Consider the following 14,324-nt stretch of genomic DNA (forward strand, 5'->3'; position numbering starts at 1 on the left):
TAGAAAATATATAATCCATTACCCTTGTACATGGAACGAAGATGGACGTGTGCTTCAAGAATCTACTATATAGCCGCCCACTGGTTTGCTTATCTACAGGCCAACCTAAAGAGGATCAAGTGGTTGGAAGACCTGAAAATCGTGAAGCTGTTCATTTTTGTGGAAGCTCACGTAAACTCAACTTTACATATTCGAGGTCGGAGGGTTGAGATGAACTCATATGTATATAAGGAAGTAACATGTTTAATCCCCGCCAAGAGGATTAAAGTGTTGGGCCGCCATGAGAAGTATGGATTCCAATGGAAAGGATATCCTGAACTTCCAATGACTTACCGATTCCTAAAAATCCATGACCCGAAACCATATTACTATACAGTTCCTGTAGATAAATGTAATACAACATTGTTCTCCCCAAACTAAATGTAGCACTTGGCTTATCATCGCAAGAAATGTTGTATTCCGAAAGGGCTATGCCCATATAAATACAAATAAGACTTCTTTTTATCAATGTCAATAACGATTATCATATAATAATGTTAAGAAACCTTTATCCAGGCACAACCCCAGGTACAGGTTCCTAGTTCGCCTCCTACATCAAGTACTGCTGTAATCTAGGAGAAAAAGTTCCTTCTCAAGAAGATTAAGCCACCTAAGTTTGACGGGAGAGGTAGATTCGTCCAAGCTGATGCTGAAATTTGGATTGAATCCATGGAAGATTACTTCGAAGCAGTCGGTACTGCACCCGCCAATCAGACTATGCTCACCAAGTTAAAGCTCACCGATGAAGCCAGGCTTTGGTGGAAGCAATGGTGCAGGGATCAAGGGATTGCGGAGGGATCTGTTACCTGGGAGAAGTTGAAGAAAGCCGTGCAAGGAAGATATTTACCACCTGCATATCGCACACAAAAAAATAATGAGTTCTACGAGCTAAAACAACTGGGGCTCACGCTTGATGCATACTATTCTAAATTTGTCTCACTTCTTAAGTATGCACCGCAGATGGATATGACACAGCAAGTGTCTAAATTTTGTGTGGGTTTAAATCCACCAATCAATACCCATCCCGAATCTATGCGTCCATCACATCTTTAGGATGCACTCATTCGAGCGGTGCCTATAATTCAAGAGGTGCAGGCTAGACTAAGGGGTAACAAAACTAAGAGGAGCATTCAGACCTCAAATGAAGAGAGTTCAAGGTCATAATCAGGGGCAAAGAAAGAAAGAAAGGATTAACAATGTCAACAACTTTGTTCCTACTCAAAGTAATGGCCGAAACCTCCGTTGTTTCCACTGCAACGAACCCGATCACTTCAAGAGGCAATGTCCCAAGCTTGGTGGAGGGTATCGCCAAGCGCCTTTCCAAGGAACAGGCCGTGGTTGAGGAGCCGCTACCCAAGGAAGAGGAAGAATTTCCTACATTGCCAATAGGAAAATGTGCAAAGAAGAAGAAGAAAAAGATCCGACCATGGAAGCAGAATTTGAAAGGGCAATAGTCCATGCCGCTCTACACAAGAAAGGACCGAATCGCCAGTTCTCGGTGATTCAGACACCATCAGACTATCAAGGTAAAAGTTTCAAGACCTCGATTGATTGTGGCAGTACACATTCCTTTATCTCACCACCATGTGCAAAAAGATTAGGAATAGCCACAATAGAAGCACCTACCCTGCTTGTGGAATTGGCAAATGGTCGTGAGATTACTTGTATTAGGCAAACTGCTAACTTGGAATTCTTTCTGGGAGGAAAGAAGACTTCGATCAAATTCAGAGTCATGAATTTAGGTATCCATGAGTGTCTACTCGAAATGGATTGGCTTAGGCCTAATAACGCCCACATTCATTGTGGAAAGGGTCAAGTTTCCTTTCGAAACTCTGAAAGGGAATTAGTCACTACTCAAGGTGAGGCTGGAGTACCAAGAATCCAATTGGCCAAAGTATATCGGATCATAAAAGGAGTCAGAAAAGGATTACATGTTTACTTGATCAAACTCAACAAGTTAGAGAATCAAGAGTCTAATGAAGGACCTTCTTGGCTAAAGGAATATGTGGACGTATTCCCTAAAGAGTTGACTGAACTTCTGTCTCAAAGAGAAGTGGATCATGAGATTAAGTTAGTACCAGGAGTTGCGCCAATTGCAAAGAGACCTTATAGAATGTCCATCTGGCCTAGCAGTTCACCTTGGGGAGCTCTAGTACTATTCCAAAAAAAGAAAGATGGTACACTACGACTATGTACTGATTATCGAGGGTTGAATCAATCAACGGTCAAGAACAAGTACCCTATTCCTAGAATAGATGAGCTTCTTGATTGTCTTCAAGGTGCAAAGATCTTCTCCAAGATTGATCTCAGGCCAGGTTATTATCAGATAAGGATCAAGGAAGAAGATATCCCCAAGACGGCCTTTAAGACAAGATATGGGCACTTTGAGTTCCTAGTTATGTCATTCGGGCTTACGAATGCACCTGCCACCTTCAACAGGTTAATGCAGGATATCTTTAGGCCATATCTTGATGATTTCGTGCTTGTCTTCTTCGATAAAAATTTAGTCTATACAAAACAGGAAAAAGATCATGAACCCCAACTTCGGATTGTCCTTAAGACAATGAGGGCACATAAGCTGTATGCTAAAATGAAGAAGTGTGCATTCTTCAAGCGTCAAATTGAATATTTGGGATTCATAGTATCAGCTGAAGGAATCTCAGTAGACCCAGCCAAGGTTAGAGATGTGCTAGAATGGCCAATACCAACATCTGTCAAAGAGATACGCAGCTTTCTTGGATTGACAAGATGGTATAGGGTCTTCATAAAAAATTATGCTTTGATTGCAGTACCCCTGACGGACTTATTGAAGAAGCAAACTTCCATTGCATGGTCAACTCCCGAACAAAATAGCTTCAACAGATTGAAGCAAAGTTTGGTATCAGCACCTATTTTAAAACTTCCAGACCTCAATAAAGAGTTTGCGGTAGTAACTAATGCTAGCATAGTTGCCTTGGGATGTGTACTCATGCAGGAAGGTCATCCAGCAGCATACTCTTCAAGGAAATTGAAGAGTCATGAAAAGAATTATGCTACGCATGATCTAGAATTGCTAGTTGTCATCCATGCTCTAAAGCTTTGGAGACACTACCTATTGCATAACAAGTTTACTCTAGTAACTGACCATAAGAGTCTCAAATGGATTTTTACCCAAAATGAGCTCAACATGAGGCAACGTCGGTGGATTGAAGTATAAAAGGAGTATGACTTTGAAATCAAGTACCGACCAGGAAAAGAGAATGTAGTTGCCCATGCACTCAGTCGCAAGGCATTCCTTAATTCCCTAATCTTGCAAAATCCATCAACAGCCAGATCTCTAGCTACAAAATTATCTATGCCAAACAACCCTATACTTGAGCTAGCTAGAGAGGATGCACGCCATGATCCGGCCTATCAAACAATGCTAAGGGAGATCTCTATCAAGGATCTGAATCAAAAGTTGCAGACTAAGTATCATGAATTTTCTATCAATAGTGGGCTTGTCTACTATAGAACAAGGCTGTGTATACCAGCAAGCTAGTCACTTAAGTAGAAGATATTGTGGAAAGCTTATGATTCCCCTTTCGCAGGACATGCTGGCTATGCCAAGACTCTCAATGTAATTAGAAAGAGCTACCATTGGGAGAGGCTCAAAGGTGACATTCTCAAATATATCATCGAGTGTTTGTCTTGTCAACATATCAAAGCCAAACATGTCATGATGCCTGGGAAAGTACAACCGCTGGACATTTCCCAAATGAAATGGGAATTCATCAGTATGGATTTTGTTGTAGGCCTACCCCAAGTCCAGGGAGGATACAACTCCATCATGGTTGTGGTTGACATGCTTACTAAGGTTGCACACCTTATTCCAGTAAAGAAAAACTATAAGGCCTCACACATTGCAAGATTTTTTATTAAGGAGATATTCAAGCTACATGGTTTACCCAGAAGAATCATTAGTGATCGTGATTCTCTCTTCACATCACACTTCTTGAGAGCTATCTTTGAAGCTATTGGGACTCAACTCTGTTTTAGCACCGCTTACGATCCCCAAATGGATGGCCAAACAGAGCAAGCAAATTAAGTCATGGAGGATATGCTAAGGGCATACTACTGTCATGAGCCGAAGGGGTGGATTAAATACTTGCCTTTGGTTGAATTTGCATACAATGCTTCTTACCAGCAAAGCATTCAAATGACCCCTTTCCAAGCATTGTATGGTCATGACTGTCGAAGTCCCCTAAACTTTTCAGATCCAACCTTAAGGGTTGAAGCTTCAAGGCAGATGTTGGAAGAGATGGATGACCAAATAAAGTCAATAAGACACGACATCCAAGCGGCCAAGGATAGAGAGAAGGCCTACGTGGATTTGAAGCGTCAAGATAGAGTCTTCGAAGGAGGAGACATGGTCTTCATTCGCGTATGCCCTAAAAAGAGTTCCCTATCCTTAGGAGATTACAAGAAGCTAAGTCCAAGGTATTGCGGACCGTACAAGATCCTCAAATGCCTAGGACCTAATGCTTACAGATTTCAACTCCCTGAGAATCTAAAGGTTCACAATGTATTCCATATTAGCCTATTGAAGAAATATGTACCTAATCTTAACCATGTACTTGGCGATCAACAAGTTGTAATGCCTAGTCAAGGAGTCCTTGAACTAAGGCCTGATAGGATCTTAGAAGTTAGGGAGAGACAATTAAGATCTAGAACCTTGAGAGAATGCCTCGTCTAGTGGAAAGATTATCCCGAAGAGGATGCCACTTGGGTAGATGAAGGCACTCTCAACCATCAATATCCCCAGTTTATCTCAAGATGAGGACATCTCGATTCCTTTAAGGAGGAGAGAATGTAACAAATCTAATTCTATCACGCGTGAATATGGCTTTGGGATAATTCATTTTTATTAGATTAAGGCAAATTTTTTTATTATTCCCTCCTTCCCCCAGTTGACTGAACCTGAAACAGATTGTTTCGTGACTCCATTGTCGCATAGTACGATGTGACACTTGCGCAGCAAGTACGGAGTCATATGGTCTTGTGATTGGATCACAAGAAAAAGGCCAAATTCTCGCAACGAGGATGGCGGATCCTTACGCAAGTTATCTTGCAAGAGGATGAATGCTTTGGTATCCTTCCTGAGTAAAGAAGATAATTGGAAATTAAAGACCAGAAACTGAAGTACTCAATGAGCTTAAGATTTGACCGAGTTGGGTTAATAGGGTACGCCCTAACCTAGGATATAGGGAATCTTGCCAAGTTGCAAGTCATCCCGGATCGAGTGTTGGATGCATTCGAAAGGAAGGATTCATTCCTTAGCAGTTTGCCAACAACAAAAACGGTTGATGGAAATGTTTGTGCTTGCTACAGATTTTAGAGCACTGTTTGACTTTGTTTGATCAATGAATTAAAAGATAAATGTATATCTATACTTCAAGTTGAAGGCCTGAAGGGAGAGGCACCTTCAGTTACCCCTGATTGCCTGCGTAACCCTTACCAAGGGGGTTGTTGACCGCGCCGGGAAAGTGGACCGAACCCACCACGAGAGGTCTCTCTGTTGAGCGCTACTTGGAGCAGGAGGACGCTTGGGTGCCAGGGGGGGCTCTGGCCGTAAATCCCTCACCTTCCAGGTCCTGCACAAGAGGCTAAGGTGACTCGGGATTGGATCTCGAGGCCAGCATACTAGTCTACGGGCAGAAACTTGGAATAGTGATCCCTGTAGATTGCTGGATAGCCTTCAGGTGGATTGTGGATAAGCCTACGGGCTAGACTCTTTGTATTTCAAAGATAAATATGATAACCTGTTAATAAGGAACTTGTCTGATATTGTTTTTTTATGTCAAGTGATAAGATTACGTGAAGGAACGAGTACCTAATGGGTTAATTAAAGAAGCTGATTGTTACATGTCCAACTAATGTGTTAGGTAATTAAATAACTAAAACAACCTTAGGAAAGTGCGGAGGATGGGCCATAGGTCTGTCCTACGGATGGGTGGTCCTGGTTGGCCATGAACTTTTCTCAAATTCACGATGGATAGCAGGAAGATCGAACAACTAATGTGTTGACCTAGAGTTAAAAGTGAACCCGATTTACGTTGTTTTAGGGGAACGGAATGGGACTATGGCTTATGGCAGAGAGGTTGAGCTTTTCATCCCTCTCGTTTCCCATTCTCTTTGAACCAAGTGCAGCGTGAATCCGCTTCGGACGTGGCATTTTTGTGTAAAGTAGTTCGCTTCGGTCCGACACTAGTTGCTGTTAGGAAATGACCAATAAGGAAAACCCTAATTCAAGTCGATCCTAAGTGGGAACGGCCGGAATACTTCCGCTACGTGGCAGACATGGAAAGCCCTAGATCGCAAACCCCGTAACATTCCATGGGAGTGCCGGGCAGAGCTTTCTAGAGATCCTTTCCGATGGACTGCTAAGATATGTCCTGGATGATACTAGTGGACACGTTACATAGATCTATAGATGGAGTCTAATGAATATCAGCGGATTCATGCGCATGGAGCCACATTGACTCTTTCTTTCTAGGCTTTGTACGAGAGCCAAGGAATCTTCGGCTCGGTCTTGCTATGGATGGCATGAACCCATTCGGTCTCCGCTCAACATTTTAGAGTGTGTGGCATGTAGTCCTTGTTAACTACAACATTGTGCCATGGCTTTCTACAAAGAAAGGATACATGATCCTTAGCTTGCTTGTTCTTGGCCACTACAAAGTAAAGAATATGGATGTCTATCTCTATCCATTGGTCGATGAGCTTAAGATTTTCTAGGAGGAGGGGGTGGCCATGGAAGATATGAGTAAGAAGATGGAAGGGGTGGCCATGGAAGATATGAGTAAGAAGATGGTTGAAAATCTACCAATATACGAGCCATTCTCATATAGACTATGCATGAGTTTTTGAGATTCAGGCAGTTCTCAGGTAAGTAGACTTTCATTCTCATTGGTCATATCTATCATAGCTCATTTAAGTTTGTGTTCACTAAATAGGGATGTTGGGAGAGATTTGGTTACCTTAGATTTGTGTCTAGCTACTAGTGCATCTTGTAGATGAAGTAGAGATTGCAGTACATGTCCATACGCGATGGATGTTCTTCTTGGAGCGCTTCATGAAAACCTTGAAAGGCTTTGTGTGACAATGAGCAAGAAGGTAGCATGTCTAACGGTTGGTTGGTTTTGGAGGTGTTAGTGCATATTTCAAAGTGGCTATCAACGATGGATTCAGACAACAGCATGCTATGGTCACTGAAGGACGATGATAGACTGACCAAAGATGTGGTAGTTGGAAATGGGAAAGAAACAAGGATGGATACTGCAATGGAGGAGAAAGTGAATCATTTATGTATGTTGCACCCTGCATCCATGGAGACTTGGCTTGCTAGGTACGAGCAAGCCAAGAAAGATAGGAAAGAAGCGCAATCAGAATTTCGATGCAGTACACCCCATTGAACAATTTAATATCCTGAGGGCATGGAGGAGATGCTGTGGTTTATGTCTATGCGATGGTTACATGGAGCTTTGATTACAGCCTCTCGCGAAGGGGTGGAGGTCTCTATTGAGGAGTGGAAATTGTCGAGGGAATGTAGTCCAAAGGTGACCACATATTTTATAAGCTATAATATCTAGATTTTATATGTGACAACTAGTCTAACTGTTTCAAATTTTAGTACAAAATATACAGTGCGGCATGATCGCGTGGGCGATATTTCCACTTCAAGCGCATCGACAAAATGCACTCCACAATAGATTATGGTGTCATTGCAAGGTTCGAGCAAGAGAGTTGACGGAAAACCACAGATCCAAACACTATTATAAATGAGATGGAATATTTTGGGAGCTTAAAAACTGCTATATGAGTGGGTTAACACAGCTTTTCGATGATCATATTCGATGTGTAGTGGGTCAAAGTGGTATTGGAAGGAGTCAGGGCAATTGTTTGATGAATTCCATCTGATTTTCTCAAATTAGTTTCTGAGAAAAGATGGACGGATCTGTGCGACACGTTTGTCTTACTGGTCCATCGTGAATGGGTGCATCAAGAACTATTTTTTAAAATTTTATTACGACACACATATGTCACAAATGTTGAATCTCTCTTGTATGTGATTTTGAATAGGTAATTTTCTATCCAAACCCCTAACAACCTTGATGGTGGTATATTGTGCCTTCAGCTCCCCAAAGTGCGAGAGTGTATGATAAAAGCAATGTTCCTAGCATAGATAAGGATAGTATGTAAATGGAGGGTCGATATTGTAAGAGGTGGAGGTCAAAGATAGCTTGGAGCATATAGACAAGGTAGAATTGAGTAACGATGATGATAGAAAGATAGGAGGCCAGGAATTCTTGGACGAGGTGGACTCATCCTTTTCTGGTGACATATCTATCGACCTTTCATTATTTGTGGAGTTGTGCCAAGAGATTGACATGGGACCATAGGCTACGTCATACTTGCAGTATTCGCCCACTCAATTCGTTGATGAATCGCTTATAAGGGTACCCTAGAATATGCATTTTAAGTATCCTCATTTTTTTCAAAGTTATATTATTGTGCTTTGCTTGATTCTTTATATTGATGATGTTAACACTACTTTCTGTTTGTGTAAGTGACCTTTGATGATATTTGGAGAGCATGATGAGTCAAAAGATGAGAAACAAGGAGTTGCAAGAGATATTCACACATATGTCTTTTTATCAGATGGCTCAATTCAGATATATAGTCACCATCAGAATGTTTCATTAGATCTACTTCGGCATGCTCTGATGCTTTGGTTTCCAGTAGTGAGGTTGATGCTCCAAACTTAGGTCGGATGGAGGGAGTGGTTCTGGGGGATGCTGTGGAGACATAGATGCGGTAAGCCCATGGTCAGGTCAAGATACAGGTGCTACTCCTCACTCTCATGCAAGTTCGAGAGAGGGTGGCTTAGGTAGTTGTTATGGAGGCACCCATGAAGTGTCTCCGTCTCATTGTGGTCAGCTCGAGATACAAGTGCTACTCCTCACTCTCGTGTAGGTTTGAGAGAGCGTGGCTCAGGTGGTTTGAGAGAGGGTGCTGCCTCCACAACAACCACTCCATTACAAACCACGATCTTATCAGCCTAGAGACTCGATATGTAGAGAGACACGATCTAACTACATTGATCGATAGACTGTATGCATGTGACAACCTAGTAAGTCACTCATCTCTCTTGTTTGTAGTTACTATTTTTATTAAAATGCATTATGTATAGTGGACTGACGTATAGTTGTTGTTTTTTCGCAAACTCCATTTGATGCTTCTTTGTATCAGGACGATCTTTCAAATGTAAACGTTCTATAGCTCGTGCATGGATTCGTGGAGCACACATCCTCTTCCTTTTTGGTCATATAATTTATATCGGCATCTTCTATATACTATGTTATTATCATCCTTTGTATCCATGTCCTATATCTTTTTCTCATTTTCCTTTAGTTGTACACTCATATTATATAAGAAATCGCTCATACATTCCCAACTAGTTATGTCTTGAATGTCTTGCCTTGCATGAGACATTTCACTATCAGCAACCTTTCTCTTTTCATCTGCATGTAAAGTATATATCCATATTTGTGGCCTTTGGACTGGCCATGCATTCTATCCAAAATTACAAGCACGTACAGGTATATAAGCATTTCGGACAGCCTTGTCTTCCAACAACTTTTGCATATCTCTCTCTCCAAAATTCAAAGCAAGAGGCAATCATGTTTCTTGTGCACATGAATCTTGCCATCTTTCCAAAAGAAGAGTTATCATGCCACGGCTTACTAGATACATCAACTGTTTAGCCTAAACAATGGGCAAGCTAGAGACATGCAATCTTTCTCTTCTTCTATGCTTTTTCACCAGTGCAATACCATCTTTCTTGATATTCCTCCACTTTGTTTTAAGACACATACAAGATACACACATCATACCGACGTTCAAAGGGACAAAAATGTTTACAATTTTTTTTTCCCTATCATCATTAAACACTTCCGTATTAGCGACGCCATAGAACCATCGCTATTGGTTTCGCTATTTGCATCATTATTTGCATCACTATTTCCATCATTATTTGCAAATGGCAATGCAAATAGCGACATTTTGCGACGCAAACTGCGACGATAATAGCAACACATGTAGGTAAAATTACGATGCTAATAGTGATGGTTATAGAGAAAAAGAAATTTGTGTGCTATATTTAGGCCATACAAAAGGGTTACAGTAAAGTGTATAATGAGAGCATAAGATCTCTATGCATTCCTAGCAAGTGGTTTTTTAATGCATCGCAAAGTAACGAATTTAGATCAACTAATGCCCATCTTTACAAATCAAATTTATGGTAGTCCACTTCGATTATGCATGGAAAGAATAAATTGCATGTCGCATTATTAGACATCTTTTCTTCAAAATGATTCATTAAACAAGGTTGTTGAGGGCTGAAATGATGAACGGGTTGCCTCTTACCCATCCAACCTCCAATCCTTACTAAGAGAACTAAAGAGGGGCACCAACTAGCCAAAGGGAGGATGGGCTAGGACATCCATTTTCTCAAAGAGAATCAAGAGAACCAAGACACAAATTTACAAGAGAGAATATATGTACTAGACACCATATTGAAATATAAAAGAGAGAGAGATGAGAGGAGAGGGAGACAAGAGGAGAAGAGGTAGAAGAAGCTTGCCATTATGCTACATGGAATGAGAAGATGAGAAGAGAGGGAGATAATAGGAGAAGAGGTAGAAGAAGCTTGCCTTATGCTACATAATAAAAGAACTCACTCGTAGCTTCCCTCAAAGAGATGAGGGTATTCTAGAATACTCTCATGGACTTGTCATTGTCCTCCTTTCTTCCCCTTCTTCATTCTCCATGGGCTCTTTATATAGCCTTCATGAGGGATTAGATTAAGCTAATCTTCTTGATTAACATAATCCTAGATGATGTATGGCATCTTTGAAAATATGGAGCATAGTGAATGGGACAAGTCCCCACCTTGGTCATCATGCAAGAAGCCAAGGGTGGTGGTAGACAACATAGAGAAATGGAGCTAGATTACAAGAGGTGGGTGCCCAAAGCACATTATTATAATATATTTACAAGAAGGATAGAGTGGAAAGTTGGTGTGGTGAAAGAGAGAAGAAAATTGCACGTAGCCAGCAGTCTGCGCCTTCGTAACTTCAAATCCGTGAGGAATTTGGAAAAAGTTTCTTCTGCAACTTTGTAGACCAGGTCGAAACCGATCGGCTCTAGCGAGAATTTTCTTGAAATTCGCTTTTTCTTGGGAGTTATTGAGATTATAAAAAATGACTTCTAAAAGCTGCTTTGACTTTAGTCCCCCATATGTATATAAATACATATAAGCATGTGACAAAAGGGGTCCATGCTTGTAAGCTTTTGTGCAAGATCCAAATGACACCATGATGTGGATATTGACTTGTGTGCAAGGGTGAGGTGTCCTCTAATGATAGTGATAGATTCCAAATCTTAGTGATGCAGACGGAGCCCATGTGTAGTTGGAGGCTAGTCCTTTGAAAAATCTATGCATTCACTCAACTCCTAGGTGTAATCCATTTTCATCTTCACTAAGATAACCATCCCTTTTACCCTTAGCATTGACATGCCTTCTAAGAACTTGTTCCCCCCATTTGCTAGAGTTATCATAATCGAGAAGCAATGTAGCATACCTAGTGCTTGAAGAGTAAACCCAAAGTGATATGGTAAGCTCTTGATAGGGGCTTTGGCCAAAATTTTGTGGTAATAATCCGGGTTGTAAAAAACCCGGATCAGTTGCTAATAACTGTAGGAATTTACAAGGCATGGAAATGGGTCTAGGGCTCCATGAAGTAGATTAACCTCTAGGAAATTGACATAAATCTCAATCAATTACATAGGTAGTTACGAAAGGTTGTGTAAATTCAGCATGCGAATAATTCATTCAGAAATGAAACTAGGAAAAGGCTGCATGGTTCGTTTTAAACATAAAATCCTAAAGCTTTGTAGCATGAATCTTGATTTTCATGTTATAAAAACATCAATAGGAATTATGTCATAACTTATCATATGCTTTGATTTTGACCACAAAAGTTAGGGATTGTAAATCTAATCATACGTAAGCAATAAATTGTGTGCTTACGAAGAATGGTATCATAGTGGTTTTACCCTAAACACCTAAAACACAAAAGATTCGCTTAGAAATGGTTAAATCGATGCAACATACCCCGAGTGCTAACTAGGGTTTAGCACGTTGAGGACATGACCTAGTCGCTCTTATTTCCAAACTGAAAACTCTCATACCCTAAAAACTTGCCCACATTCACAGAATGTAGGGACAATAGGACATAACTGCGAGAAACGATCTAGGGTTTCTACCCTAAGGATCGCTCGCTAAAAAGATGAAACTCGGTTGAATTTGGGAACCCTAGGACCGACAATGTCACCCTAGTGCAATCACGAACGGATTTTTATGAAGACACCCTGACCTTGTTTCCTATCTAATCATGATTCCGTATTAGAAGATGACGTTCGATGGGTAAAATAGTCCCATGGATTAGATGTGACACTTGGCAACAAGCTGTAGAGTCGCATGATTTTGTGATTTGATCACAAGGGAATGGCCAATTCCTCGGAATAGGATTGGTAGATTCTTCCGCAAGTTTATGTTGCAAGAGGATGAGTAATCGTCCTGATATAGTATCTTTCTTGGCGAAAAGTGACCAAGACAAGGGGATTAGATATTTGCTTGGAAGCAAAGGACCAATCAATAATTTGGAGCAACATACTTATTGTTAATAGAACTTAAGGTATTGGTTAAGTTGGGTTAACAGAATACGACCCTAACCCAAGGACATAAGGGTTAACAAATAAACCCTTGGGAATCTTTCCAAGTAGAAATTAATCCCGGATCGAATGCTAGATGCATTCGGAGAGAAGGATTCACTCCTTAGCAGTTGGCCAAAGTAAACGACCACTGGAAATGATTGTGCTTGTAACAGTTTAAGAGCACTATTTTGCTTTGTTTGCTCAAGGAATTAAGAAAGAAAAGATATCTAATGCTTCAGGTTGAAGGCCTAAAGGGAGGGGCAGCCTCAGTTACCCCCGACTGTCTACGTGACCCTAACCAAGGGGGTTGTTAACCGCACCTGGAAGGTGGACCGAACCCACCGTGAGAGGTCTCTCCGTTGAGCACTACTTGGAGCAGGAGGACGCTTGGGTGCCAGGGGGGGCTCTGGTCGTAAATCCCTTGCCTTGCGGGCCCTGCGCAAGAGGCCAACATGACTCGGGATTGGATCTCGAGGTCCGTATACTAGTCTACGGGCGAAATCTTGGATTAATAATTCCTGTGGATTGCTGGATAGCCTTCGGGCGGATGATGGATAAGCCTATGGAATGGATTTTAGAAATGTATTCCAAAGATAAATATGATAAGATGTTGAAAAGGAACTTGTTTGAAATTGCTTTTCTATGTCAAGTGCTATGATTAGGTGAAGGAACCAGTGCCTAACGGACTAACTAAGGAAGTTGTTTGAAGCATGTCCAACTAAATGTGGTAGGTAATTAGTTAACTAAAAAAAACTTGAGGAAAGTGCGATGGATGTGGCCATGGGTCCGTCCTATGGATGGGTGGTCCTTGTTGGCCGGGAACTTTTCTCAAATCATGAAGGATAGCAAGAAGATCGTTTCAAAGGACATGAACAGCAAGGGCACTGGCCTAGAGTCTAAGCTACAATAATCCAAGTTTACACTGTTTTAGAGAAAAGTAATGGGACTATGCCTTATGGTAGAGAGGTCGAGCCCTTTCATTCCTCTCGTTTCACATTCTCCTTGAACCAAGTGCAAGGTAAATCCGCTTTAGCCTTGGAGTTTCTACGTAAAGTAGTCCGCTCAGGGTTCGATGCTAGTTGCTGTTTAGGAAATGACCATTAGGAAAAAACCCTAATTCAAGTTGGTCCTAAGTGGGAACGGCTAGAATACTTCCGCTACGTGGCAGACGCGGGAAGTCCTAGATTGCAAACCCCGTAACATTCAATGGGAGTGCCAGGCGAAGCCTTCTAGATCTTCTTTCCGATGGACTGCTAAGACGTGTCCTGAAGGGAACAGGTGGACATATTACAATTGGTATTAGAGCCAACCAAAAAAGGATTTGTTTTTAAGAAATCTTAATAAAAAGAAGTAAAGCAAATGTTACTGTTCTGAACATTTTCTTACTTTAATGTTGTCTTGCAGAATTATGAAGCATGGAACAGGTTCTTGATGTTCCGAGCTATGTTTATGACCGCGATGCGTTTCCCAAATTATCGAGAAAGGGT

The sequence above is a fragment of the Lygodium microphyllum genome, chromosome 12 (assembly GCF_053477565.2).
Source record: "Lygodium microphyllum isolate KBCC chromosome 12, Lygodium_microphyllum_v1.1.10, whole genome shotgun sequence".
NCBI classification, from domain to species: domain Eukaryota; kingdom Viridiplantae; phylum Streptophyta; class Polypodiopsida; order Schizaeales; family Lygodiaceae; genus Lygodium; species Lygodium microphyllum.